Here is a 13,193-nt window from a genome sequence, read left to right as displayed (position 1 = left end):
CGAATTATTGTAAAATTAATGATACGATTTTTATATACGAATGTATTATTAATGGGTTCGATTCGATTTATTGTAAAATTTAAGGTGTTCATTTGAATTAATATTGTAAAAGTAAGTGGGTTCATTCGAATTATTGTAAAAGTAATGTGTCTAATTGAAATAAAGAATAAAAGACTGGTCAGTTACCAGTACATCTGAACAAACAAGTAACCGATATCAGAGCTACTTTCCTTACCTTTAAATACAATCATTAATAAAAACAAAGGGATTAACGCTTTTAGCCGTTTAACACCTTCACGGTTTTCCACTAGGTTTGAACTTATTTCAATCATTGCCTTATGCTCAATAATCAAAAACAATTGGGTCAAAACCACAATACTAGTGCTATAATTCTGCAAAATCTCCTTGTTTTTCGGCCTACTTTTGAGAGCCCATAACGTCGCAACGGAGCGCTTTACCCCAAAACGTCATAGGACCTTTCGGACTCCTTTTGACCCAAGGAACATGCCTGTTAATTTGTGCCAGACTTTCCAGAAACACCCTGTATATTGCTTTTTAGTATTCATGAATCCGATGCTCATTAAAAAAAACCTCCTCTCACATCTGATTTTTCTGATGGGCATCCGATGAGCATCATGACGTCACACCCAAAGTCGCGAAAAACCGTTCAGTAAGATATCGATGTCATCTTCTAATCATCGATGTTTTTATTGCTGGTTACTGAAAGCAGCCTTAAGGAGGAATTCATAAACGTCGGACGCAACGCAATTTAGTACAGGCGAAGGCAAGGCGTCGTGTGCAAAAGGCAGGACGTCGTGCGCAAACGTCCTGCCTTTGCCTGTACTAAATTGCGTTGCGCCCCACGTTTATCAATTCCACCATTAAATAACCTTCTTTCGGCGGTAGAAGGCCTGCCAGCTTTACCCGAGTTCACTCCCCCCTAGTTAAAAAACGACTAGCAAAAGCGCCCCTAGTTCCGACTTTGGCCGTTAGTTGCCCTACCAACCCAGTTTTCCTCGTAATGATTTTTCCATGGATAAAGAATGCGCGTGAGGAAATTTGTTTTCACTCTACAGGATAGGCAACTCCCAATCTCGGACGACAGCTTATTCTGTATATACTCTGTTACTACTCAGTTGGCAGCACGCGCAAACCTAGCTGTCTATGTAACGTAGCTTTTTACGTGCTGTCAAGAGACGAAAAACTTCAGAATCTTCAGGATTTAAAATGTCCGCGAGTTTTTTTCGCTCCAGTGCACGGACCTCTAGGCCTTAGTTTCAAATACGTGTGAAATTGCCTACAGCCTACTACCGTCTCTTGTCAGTACGCACAAAGCTAGGTTGACAACCGATGCTGTAACAGAGTAATACAGAATAAGCTGTCGTCCGAGATAGGTAGTTGCCTATCCTATAGCGTGAAGACAAATTTCCTCACTCGCATTGATTCTTTATCCAGGCTTTTTCTATCATTCTATGGGAAAACAATTCGGAAGTGGACTCGATTTTAGAGCATTTTTAATACATTTACCGATTTTTTTCATGGCCAAATTCTAAATGAGATGTCAAGTAGGTTCTAATATATATTTTGAGACCTATTTCATAATTTTCCGTCCGTTATTTAACGAATAATCAACATTCAAAGTTGGAGTTCTTTTTAAGGCGGATAAATTGAACTTCTCGGAAAATTCTGAGAGAGCGGTAGCTCTCTTAGATTTGACTTCATACTGCTCTTAATGTATAAGGAGGGTTTTTTGTTTGGATGTAGATTTTTTTGTATTGCATTAACAGTTTTGAAAAAATTCCACAGAACTACAATTCTGGCCCACAATATGTGGTTTAAATTTCAAAGAGATCCATTAATTAGTTAATTTTATAAAAAATAAAGTTGCTAAGGGTGGTTTTCATTTCCATAAAATTTTTCACACCTTTTTATGAAAAACAGGAATTTTTCCCATAGAAATAACATGGGAAATTTTAAGAAAAAAACATTCCGGTTACTCCGATTTTAGAAAAACTATACGTTTGTTAGACTTGAAAATGGTTTTAAATGGAAGGTACAACACTTAACGTGGCGCTAAGCAATTTTCATTGACTATAATTAAGTCTAAGTACGTTTAAATTTAAATTTTCAAAACCATTCCAATCTGCGATATTTAAGCAGTTTAAAGAGTCAGTTTATGATGTTAGCACTTTTAAAGCTATTTGGTTCATATTTCGTGGTGGTTGAAAAACAAGGGGACCTAGGTTTGTGTGAGCTAACAAGTTAAGTTGGAAAAGGTCCCCCACACTAATAAATTATGTAACCAACTGCCTTTGGTACTTGTGGGTACTTGTAGGTACTTGTGGGTGCTTGTAGGTACTTGTGGGTGCTTGTAGGTACTTGTGGGTGCTTGTTGGTACTTATGGATGCTTGTAGGTACTTGTGGGTGCTTGTAGGTACTTGTGGGTGCTTGTAGGTACTTGTGGGTGCTTGTAGGTACTTGTGGGTGCTTGTAGGTACTTGTGGGTGCTTGTAGGTATTTATGGATGCTTGTAGGTACTTGTGGGTGCTTGTAGGTACTAGTGGGTGCTTGTAGGTACTAGTGGGTGGTTGTAGGTACTGGTGGGTGCTTTTAGGTACTTGTGGGTGCTTTTAGGTACTTGTGGGTGCTTTTAGGTACTTGTGGGTGCATGTAGGTACTTGTGGGTGTTTGTAGGTACTTGTGGGTGCTTGTAGGTACTTGTGGGTGCTTGTAGGTACTTGTGGGTGCTTGTGGGTGCTTGTAGGTGCTTGTAGGTACTTGTGGGTGCTTGTAGGTACTTGTGGGTGCTTGTGGGTGCTTGTAGGTGCTTGTGGGTGCTTCTAGGTACTTGTGGGTGCTTCTAGGTACTTGTGGGTGCTTGTAGGTACTTGTGGGTGCTTGTGGGTGCTTCTAGGTACTTGTGGGTGCTTGTAGGTACTTGTGGGTACTTGTGGGTGCTTGAAGGTACTTGCGGGTGCTTGTAGGTACTTGTGGGTGTTTGTGGGTACTTGTGGTTGCTTGTGGGTACTTGTGGGTGCTTGTAGGTAATTGTGGGTGCTTGTAGGTACTTGGCCCGAGTGCTTGTAGGTACTTGTGGGTGCTTGTGCAGATTTTGAAAATGTAAAACAGTTTCTTAACATTCTTAATTAAAATGAAGACTGAAGGAACAGATATTAATCAAAAATGTCTTGATTAGAATCTAGACCTAAAAAGTATCGATAAGACTGAGGTTATCACTTGTCTGAAGGATCAGATATTAATGTTTCTTTTTAATTGAAACTTAAATGCATGCTTAAGAAAAAACAACGTTCCATTACCGTTTTCCGTTGAAATAAATAATTTTACTGGTAATCAATTTCAAAAATTTACTTATCTCGGCTTTTCGACCACAATTCCATTCCCCGAAAACATTTTATCATTACATTAATTACTTTTGGGAGATAACGTGTCAAAATAGCCTATAAAACAATAAAAAACTGTAATAGCGGTCTGTTTAGCCATAACAAGAACCTTTTAAAAGTTTCAAGCACTATATAACCCTTTCGAGACTAACAGGACCTGAGCAAACTATAGCTTAACCTGCTACTAGTACGACTAGGGAGAATTGATGTAAACTGGAGTTGAAATTTCATTATGTGCGACCTCGGCCTTGAAACTCTCCCATAGTCCGAGTGTGTGTAGAACATAATTTTTTCGCTGTTATCTGCCAAAATCAATCTTTCATGGTAGTGCCGCCTCCTCACTTGAATTTTTCATGATATATTAAGGTTTGAACGAACAAAATTCTAGATTACCATTTTCACTACCATGTCCCTCTGCTAACTTGAAGCAAACTTTCCTCTCTTTTTGCTGCTCATTACCGGTGCCATTCCCTTGACTTTCTGTTCGTTATAACTACTATCATGAGTTTATTTAATTCAAACCAAAAAATAAAAAATTGGATTTTTTTCCTTTTGTGCTACTAAGAATTTACAAATGTTGTCCGTGCCATATCAAATAGTCTCTAACCATTGTTAGAAACTAGAGAGAGAAATTGGGCAGTAACACTGATCATGCCCTGAACTATGAGAAAGAGCAATACGACGGTTGACTAAAGTACACTTGATATTACATCATTTTGCAAAACCGCAAGTAAAAATCTTACTGTCCCTATTGAATTTGGCGCCATTGGTTTTAGAATAATTAAAATGTTCCACTGCGAAGCGTGCCGGTCACAAATGGGGATGTAACGTCTTTAGGAACCTTTCAAAATGCAAAACCATACACGTACTCTCCCAAAAGTAATTAATGTAATGATGAAATGTTTTCGGGGAATGGAATTGTGGTCGAAAAGCCGAGATAAGTAAATTTTTGAAATTGATTACCAGTAAAATTATTTATTTCAACGGAAAACGGTAATGGAACGTTGTTTTTTCTTAAGCATGCATTTAAGTTTCAATTAAAAAGAAACATTATATAAGCCTAGGTCCAACGGCGCCACTTAATTTTAATGGTTAATGTTTCGTTTTCTTATATCTTTTACTAACGAATGTTCGATCTAATTAAGAAAGACAAATGCTTCGCTAAGTCATACTGGAACGAGATAACAACAGTTCTGTCTTCTTCGCCTTAAAAAGAACTCCAACTTTGAATGATGATTATAGATAGTCTTCACACATGGAGGATTCATACCATTTACGCCAGGAGTCCGGGCTATCTGGCGGACAAAAACCCTTCTGCTTTTGTCCTCCAGATAGCCCGGCTTCCTGGTGTAAATGGTATGAATACTCCATGTATGAAAACTATCTATTGTTCAAATAACGGACGGAGAATTATAAAATAGGTCTCAAAATATAATTTATAACTTACTTGACTTCTCATTTAAAATTCGGAAACGAAAAAAATCGGTAACTATGTTAAAAACGCCATCGAAAAGCCAACTTATTACCCAAGGTTTAATTTCCACCGCGCCGACAGGGACAGACGCAGACGCGAGCCATTTTCGCTCCCAAAATCACAAGATAAAAATAGTGCTGAAACGGAAGTGAGTAAGTTAATGCGAGTGGGCGATAAAAATTGGGGTAACTATTTCTTTGGGAGTTAAGAGGCGTATGAATCCGCTGAGCTTTACGGCGACACTTTTTTGTTACGGGCTTTTTAACTAGTTTCATACTTTTATGAACTCCTGCCTAAGTTTATATTTAGTTGGGGAATCATTGTATTTTAAACGCTTAATAATACTTCACGAGAAAGATTAAGCAAATATGAAACCTTAAATTATGAATAACAAAGTGAAGTTGTGTTTTCGCGAAAAAAATAGAAGCGACACTGGGAATATTTCTGTCCACGTCTACACTAAGTAAGAATGGTGAGCAAGTACTGAGTACTCTAGTAAGCGGGGAACCAGAAAGATTACTCGTGTCGCATCTAAATTAGGGATATCAACTTGCCACAAACCCAGTTTTCGGTTAACTGGTTTTTAAAAAAGGCCGGTTTAACCGATCCAAAAAAAACGGACAAAAACAGAAGCACTTAGCAGTGCGAGGAGTAACGAAACACTGAAGCTTTTTTTACCCTTCAGAAATCATGCAAATAAACTGACGGCGCTGACTCAGTGCGTTACTACAAAGGGCTGGGCATAAAATTCAAGTGACTGAAACGTGAATAGTGATGCTAGAGAACAACGGAAAACGGGCCTTTTTTCAATTTTATAAACTCAAAAAAAAACCATAGAATTAATAAAACAAAAAAGGCGGTGCTCCGGATTTGAAAAACGGTTTTCGATTAAATCGGGCTGTTTTTGATATTCCTAATATAAATATTGGTGTCTTTAAATATAAGGATATAAGATTCACTAAAAACAATCAGTAGATGAAATAGTTTAGTCTAATAACCAACTATACAAGAGAGAATTTCTGTGTTATTAATTTTGGCAAGAAATAAACTAACGATGAAAAAACTATGTATTTTAATGAATGAAGAAAAGAAATAAAAACATTTTAACTTACCTATATCAGGCCTTGTTTGAACATCGGCACCATTCTGCATAAGACTAAATTTGCATGCTACATACAATGGACTAAATCCGTCACACTCTAGTGGATTGACGTCACTTCCGGCTTCTAATAGCTTCTTGACGATTTCGGTATAACCAAACCGGCAAGCCAAGTACAAAGGTGAAAAGAATCCACGGAAGAAATCGAATTTCCACAGTTCAACGTATTCGTTTTGTCTTTCCTTATGCTGAACTAAAAGCTTTAACAGACTTTGGTTATCTTTGGATAAAATGTCGATCAAGTTGCTCAGTGTATCAAGATGACCTTCGCGGATTAGTACGTGTAGAACGGTTTCTTTCGAGGCATTGTGGCACGCCGGTGGATTCTTGGGATAGTTCTCATCTAAAAATTTTACATAACTTTGTAAAATCTTCTCAGTTTCCTCGCAATTTTTGCCATTTCGAATCAGCACATCGAGGAAGGTTCGAACCACTGCAAATTCCTCTTTTAACATTATTTCTCGAGTCAAAATTGACAATTTATCCCAGGCACCTGCGTTTCTTTTCGTATTTTTAGGTAGAACCAAAAGGTAATTCATAACAAAATATTCAGCAAAGGTTCGATGTATAAACGTCAGATTTCCAATATAAACTCCAGCTTTTAAAATTGAATCCTCAAGTAGGCCTTCTTCGTCCTCAAATTCGGGATAATTCAATTCTTCATATACGTTTTCAGACAGTAAAAGTTGAAGAGCGTATTGTCTGTGTTTCTGAAGTATTTGTGTTTTCATACTTTTTAGCGCATTGTTCGCAGCTACGTTACCGTCCGTCGAGGAAAACTTTTCGGTATAGTAAATTTCTATTTTACCTTCAATGAAATTTTCGTATAAATCCACTAACGATACGTTGTCTATCATTGCGAATTGTCCATTTGAAATGTTACGGAGCATATATGACGCTAATAATCTGCATTGTAATGGAACTCCCATGAACTGTCTTTCGTTATCTTTTATAGATTTGGATAAATTGTCCATTGATGTTGAGACGTATTTGTTCATATCTTCAAGCGTTCCCGGGAATTTTATATTCACAATATTAAATTGTTTTTGCAAATATTTAACAATGAACTGCACTTGATCTTCTTTCGAAAATGGTACCATAGTATGGGCCCAAGTGCTGAAACAATTCTCTAACGGTTCCTTGGTATATGGCCTAGTTGATATTATAATTTTCTCGACACGAGTTTTCATCAACGCTTCTAGCATTTTTATGACCTGGCTATCATAAGTCGGACTAATTTCGTCAAATCCGTCGAAAAGTAACACCAGTCTCCCGTTATTGGTTAAGGAACTTTCGAACAGCTTTTCTTCAAACTGAGTTTCTAATTTCGTGTTTTCGCTGCCAGGTAAGATATATTTCAGCATAAAATCCGATAACTCTTTCGGATTTGCGATGGAAATTTCCTCATCTTCAAGCGTTTTTAAAGTCTTGGTGCATTCGTTTAAGTTAACTCTAATTACCCAATAGTCCGGATATAAATCTTTGATTTTTCGGCCAAGCACAGAAAGCACGGTTGATTTTCCCATCCCAGGAGTGTCGGAAATTATCAATGATTTGCCAGATTTTTCAATCAAGGTTTTTTCAGAATAGGAAGAGCTCTGATCTTTGACCAAGTACTTTTGTAGATAATCCAGTGTACCACGTGACTTGTACCAAATTAACTTGGAATTTGAAGCATACTTTAACCAATGAATGTTCTTATTTGGATTTTGTTCGCATAAACGTTGAAAATCCTCATCTTTCGTGATTTGAACGCAGTTTTCTTGATTTGCGAAACGCGGATCGTTTATAGCTATTAATTCGGAAGAGTCTATTTCGTTTAAACATTTTTCATCAATAAAGTCTTCTAGTTGAAATTTTCGTGGAATATAATAATCCTCGACATCACCCAGACTCTGGAGCTCCTTTCCGACAGTTGTGAATTCCGTTATTTGAACACAGTTTTCTTGATTTGCGAAACTCGGATTGCTTAGAGCTATTAATTCGGAAGAGTCTATGTTGTTTAAACATTTTTCATCAAGAACGTCTTTTAGTTGGAACTTTCGTGGAATATAATAATCCTCGACGCCACCCAGACTCTTGAGCTCCTTTCCGACAGTTATGACTTTATTTTTAATCAAATTAACTAGAATTTCCTCTTTCAGAACTTCTTCAAATTGAATAAAATCCTCTTCGAAAAAGAGGTTTTTTAAACTAAAGTTTTCTTTTCCTTGAAATTTGATTACTTTTCTCTTCATAAGATCTTCCTGAGCTTCAATGGTCAACTCGTCCCAAGAGATTCCGTCATGTTTTATCACATGCTCTATCTTTAAATCTTGGTTATTTCCATCCGTTATTAAAACTAATTTGATATTAGTTTTAGTAGATTTAATTTCGTCTCCCAAATCTTGTAGAAATTTCCCACGTTCGGTGTTACAGCCGAGTTCGCCAGCGCTTTCGATTAATATTATCGTTTCTCCCAAATTTTCGTGTTTTAGAAATTCCTTCAAAGTGAAGAAAGTTTCCGTTGTTAATAAACTTTGCAATTCAAAGGCCAAAATTAAATAATTTCCTTGTGAACTTGGAATTGTCGCCAGAGCCTTTGCCATAGCGATATCGGTTCCGTACTGAGCCTGAATTTCACAAACTTTGACTGGTTTATTTTCGAAAAAATTTATCAAAACATGCCAAGGATCTTTGGTTTCTTCGATATTTAATTTGATTAAATCGTTGATTTGTTTTCGGTATGTTTGAGATACGTCGTTGTAAATCGTTTTCCTGACTTCATAATCGGTTAAGGCATCTTTGGTTTTCTCGTTTAATTCGGGATAAAGTCTAAGCAAGCATTTAACGTATGGCACAAGTTGACGGATATCCGAATCAGAGTCGCAGGTAACGATGTCACTTTGAAGACATATTTGTTGCAATTTTCGTTTTATGACGTCTTGTAATCGATAAAAAGATTGATTGTAGTCAAAAATTCTATTCGGGATTATTTTCAATTGCTGGAAAAGTTGCAAAAACTTTAATTCCGAATCGGTGAAAGCACTGACGTGGCATTGATCTTTCCCAACGAGTTTTGCTTGATACCGAACTTTCAAATTTTTTTGCGCCTTTGAGTTAGGTCCGTCGGTGTATGTTAAATATGCCGTCGTATCTTGCGTTTCAATTTTATTCACTGCTTCGGCAAATTGCCAAAAATTGGCAAATTCTTTACCGAAAGATTTGTTTTGCCTTGTCCCCAATATTTGTCTTCCAATAACTTTCATACCAGTCCACAAAGTGGGTTCAATTTCGGGCCAGTCGACTACTTCAATATCTTCTGATGATGGATTTTTCAATTTTGCTAAAAGACCTTCGAGGGAGTGAGACTGTTTTGTGTATTCAATAACATCTTCTGCGATATTAATTTCTGGAAAAATTCGGTACAATTTTCCAACATGTTTATTGCAACAGTTGACGATATTCGGTGACGAGATATGGTTGGTTATGTCCAGGCGACGCAGTTGGATCTTTCTATCAGCATATCGAACGTCAAAATCATCTTCCATCTTTGCCAGCATATTCTTGCAACCCGGGCTATCAAAAACTTCAGTATGTGCGTGGTAACCTTCGTAACTCGCGACTGCATCTTCTTGGTTTCGAATGTTGATAAAAATCCCTTCTTCCAACTGCAAGTACTTGAGGGAAAATGTCGTTACTTGGGCTAACCAACCACCCAAGGAATGTCCGGTGAAGTATATTTCGAATTGGACGTTGTATTCTTGCTCAACTGAAGTGACAGCTTCGTAAACTGTGTGCGTAAACGTGCAAGCGGCGTTCATCTGTCTAACATAACGATTCCACGCGACTCCCATTAAATCGGCTCGTATTGTATCCAAGTTATTGGTTCCTCTATGCGCTATGACAATTCTGCGATGCTCTGGATGCCAAAATACAGCGCCGAAATATCCCCATCTGAAATTCCAGAACGCTGGACTTCTAGCGGTTGTAAGAAGTTCCCAACCTTGAGGTAGTTGCAAACGTTTCCTGTAGGCCTCATCAGTATCCTCTTTCTTTCGGTCTTTGTAAGCACTGCTTGCGAATTTCCCAAGCGTGTAGCGATCCAGGAAAGGCAATACGCTCCGCAGCTGTTCTTCTTTGGTCCTTGTTTCTTTTGGTGTTTTAGTTTTGAGGTCGCTGAGAAAATGTTTGTTGCTGAATTCTAAGCGATCCTCGACAGTTAATTTGTCTGAGACATCTTCAAAAGCTAAATTGTCAATTTCATTTTCCGCGTTTGAAACTGTCCCTGTTTCAGAAACCAGATTCAATATTCAATATATTTAAAATAAAACCATGGTCATTTAAGTTAGATGGTCATAGCAACACGGAAGAATTCCCTGAAAATACGATTGTCCTCTTCGGACTCGGGGTGTGGAATAATTAGAGGATACAGAGTGTCATCCTTCTATTATCCCCTTCTGCTAAAATGTAAGTGGAGAGACCTTCCTACCTCACCATTGTAAGCAACCGTTTTCGCACTATGACCACCTAGCTCAAAGGACCATGAAAATACCTTCGGAGCAAATTATAAATTATCCTATACCTGGCCCTGCCATTGTAGAATTTGTAAAGTTTCCCCAGAAACTCGAAAACCAAACACGGCAAGCTTATGTTATAATTTCACACTACAAAAAAAAGTAAATTCATTGAAAACTAAACTAAAAGTGAAAAAACATGTTTCTATTTAAAATAGTAATGATATCACTCACGTGACGTGGAATTATTCAATCCAAATTCTTCATCCGCCATTAATGGAGTGCAATTTCTATTGGTTAAGAACTAGGTATCAACATGACGTCGTTAATTGTAAATCATGTTTCAAATACCAAAAGCGCACAGATCAGAAAGTGAAGAACATTAAACCTTTCCAGCCTTTAGCAACGGTATTCGTGTAAAATGAGAAGCAAGGGGGGACACAAATGGGTGGTTGGTGAGCCTCGTTTTCAACTACCAATCGAATCAGAGATATATTAGGTCATCGTTAATGTCACGTGACAAGCGGAAAGTAGTTCGCGATGGTAGCGGCTCCTGGGGATAGTGGGGAATACTATTGAGAAATCGGCTGCTTAACTAGGCTTAACGGTTGTTCTTCAGCGCTCTTTCGGTTCAATCGTCGTGGAATTTTCAAGTTTCGTTAAGTTGAATTTTGATATTGTTTTTCATGCATTCTATTGCACCTTTAAGTTTTCCGTCTTTATCAATCAGGAAAAAGTCATCCTTTTCCTAGCTTTCAAAAATGTTTGCTAAATTCAAATCTGACATTTTGACAAATGTGCCGATTCCCGACTACCTAAATGACTATATTATATTAAGCCTTGGAATTAAACTATAGCAGACAACATGAAAATAAAGAAATAAGTGAACTATATTTTCGAGCCAACTTGCGCATGTACCTTGTGTAAAACTACGCGAAAGTAACTCTCCGCCGCGGCATAAGACCAGCTCTTCCCGTCGCTCTGTAAGGGGGACGGAAATCTTGAATCGACTATGGGGGAACTCATTTTTCACGTTGTGGTTTAGGCTTATCGTTCTTCACTTTCTGGTTATCTATGTGCTTTTGCAAATACTGAAATCCAAACTTACTTTCTATCTTGCTAAGCCTTTTCACGAACAATCTCCGGAATCATTAGCCGTTTAGATTAGCGTATGAACAGCGCACATTAAAATAACTTTTAACCTTCATTACAATGTTCTTACAGAACGATCTACATCTATTTCAATTAATTTTAAGCAATTAAACTAAATATTCCGATTTTAGCCTTAATTTCCGTAAACAAGGCTATGGACACGACTGAACTAATTTAATCTTTCAAAGTCCTTATCAGCTTGCAAAAATTTCACTTCATTGTGTAATATCATCAGCCGAGATTAGTAACGCGGTGAAACTTACCTTAAAACTGATTAAAATAAGATAAGACTATAACACACAGAGTTTGGTTTTATCATAGTGAGATTGCAACGGCATAATCCAATTAAGAAAGAGTTTCAACAATTAATTTCTTGTTACTAAGGCAAAATAAAAGAATTGTCCTTGAGATTTGAAAAAGTATGGCACAAGTTGCTAGCAATTCCCAAAAATTGCAAAAACAGGCAAATTTCGGTGTTATACTTAGTGTGGTTATGTTTCTTATAATAATAAAAATATTGCAATAAATATAGTATTAATATTATTTATTTAAAATTTAAATGTAGTACAATGAATCGTTAATGCTACCCCGTTGTACAGAAACAAGGATGGTTAAGTATGGAGCGGGAATAAGACGTCATAAAACATTAAACAAAGGATAATTAAGAATAGGGTGGAATTGAATAAGTCCTGTCGTATAACGAGATGACTTTATAGAAATAAAGAACTTATTCCAATGCAACATATTGGCAACGATTCCCTTTAAATCGGCTGGTAGTACGGTAAAGTTGGTTATATTGAAATTCCCTTATGGGATATGACGATTTCGGGCCAAAATATCCCCCACCTTGTATTTATGAAGGCCCTGAGTGTTCCTCGCGGTTGTATAAGACTTGCAAAGGTTCTTGGTATTTATTTCCTTGTCTTCCTCAACCCTTTCAGCGAATTGAGCAAGTGTGTTTGCATCTAGTTCATTGTCAAACTTTTCTACGTTAGTCCTCGTTTCTTTAATCCTTCGAGATTTAAGGTTTTCGAGAAAATCGAAGTTTCTTAACACTAAGCCTTTGTCTAAAATTAATCTCTCATTTTCGGATGGTGGAATGGGATGGGATTTCCCGCCTTTAAATCTGACGCTAATGCTTAAACTTACTATTATGATCCCCATCCTTTTAAAATACACGAAAGAAAAATATCACCACCTCACCATAATCCTCTCCCATTCACTCTTCCTTCAATGACGAACGAAAAATTTCATACTGCCAAAGGCGGTAATCTTTCACGAAGACGACGCCAACAACAGGGCGGGTCAAACTAATACCCCAAACCGTTAATGACTTCATCGGACGCTCGACGAGACAACCGCTAAATTCACCACAGAGAGACGACATTTCCCGCAAAAAATGCCCACACACAAATAAAACGGGAAATTAAAAAGAAAATTCCCGCCAATTTGAGAATAAAAATTAATTACACCGAGAGCGGCTGCAAATGGACTTTGAAGTTTATCTTCA

The 13,193-nt window shown here is 37.4% G+C and overlaps 1 long non-coding RNA gene across 1 annotated transcript; it reads right to left on the bottom strand.

The window, feature by feature from the left end:
* Positions 1-10,129: 10,129 nt before the first annotated feature.
* Positions 10,130-10,882, bottom strand: LOC149616691 (uncharacterized). The gene is made up of 3 exons (XR_016375973.1): positions 10,766-10,882; positions 10,600-10,681; positions 10,130-10,302 (listed from the first exon to the last, which is right to left on the bottom strand). It is a non-coding gene; the product is annotated as an uncharacterized LOC149616691 (long non-coding RNA).
* Positions 10,883-13,193: the final 2,311 nt, after the last annotated feature.

The sequence above is a fragment of the Phalangium opilio genome, unplaced genomic scaffold, assembly GCF_054372755.1.
Source record: "Phalangium opilio isolate 3A_F unplaced genomic scaffold, DU_Popi_V2 ptg000217l_1, whole genome shotgun sequence".
NCBI classification, from domain to species: domain Eukaryota; kingdom Metazoa; phylum Arthropoda; class Arachnida; order Opiliones; family Phalangiidae; genus Phalangium; species Phalangium opilio.
Note: the sequence above shows the minus strand (reverse complement) of the source record. Positions and strands in the feature narration are given on the sequence as shown.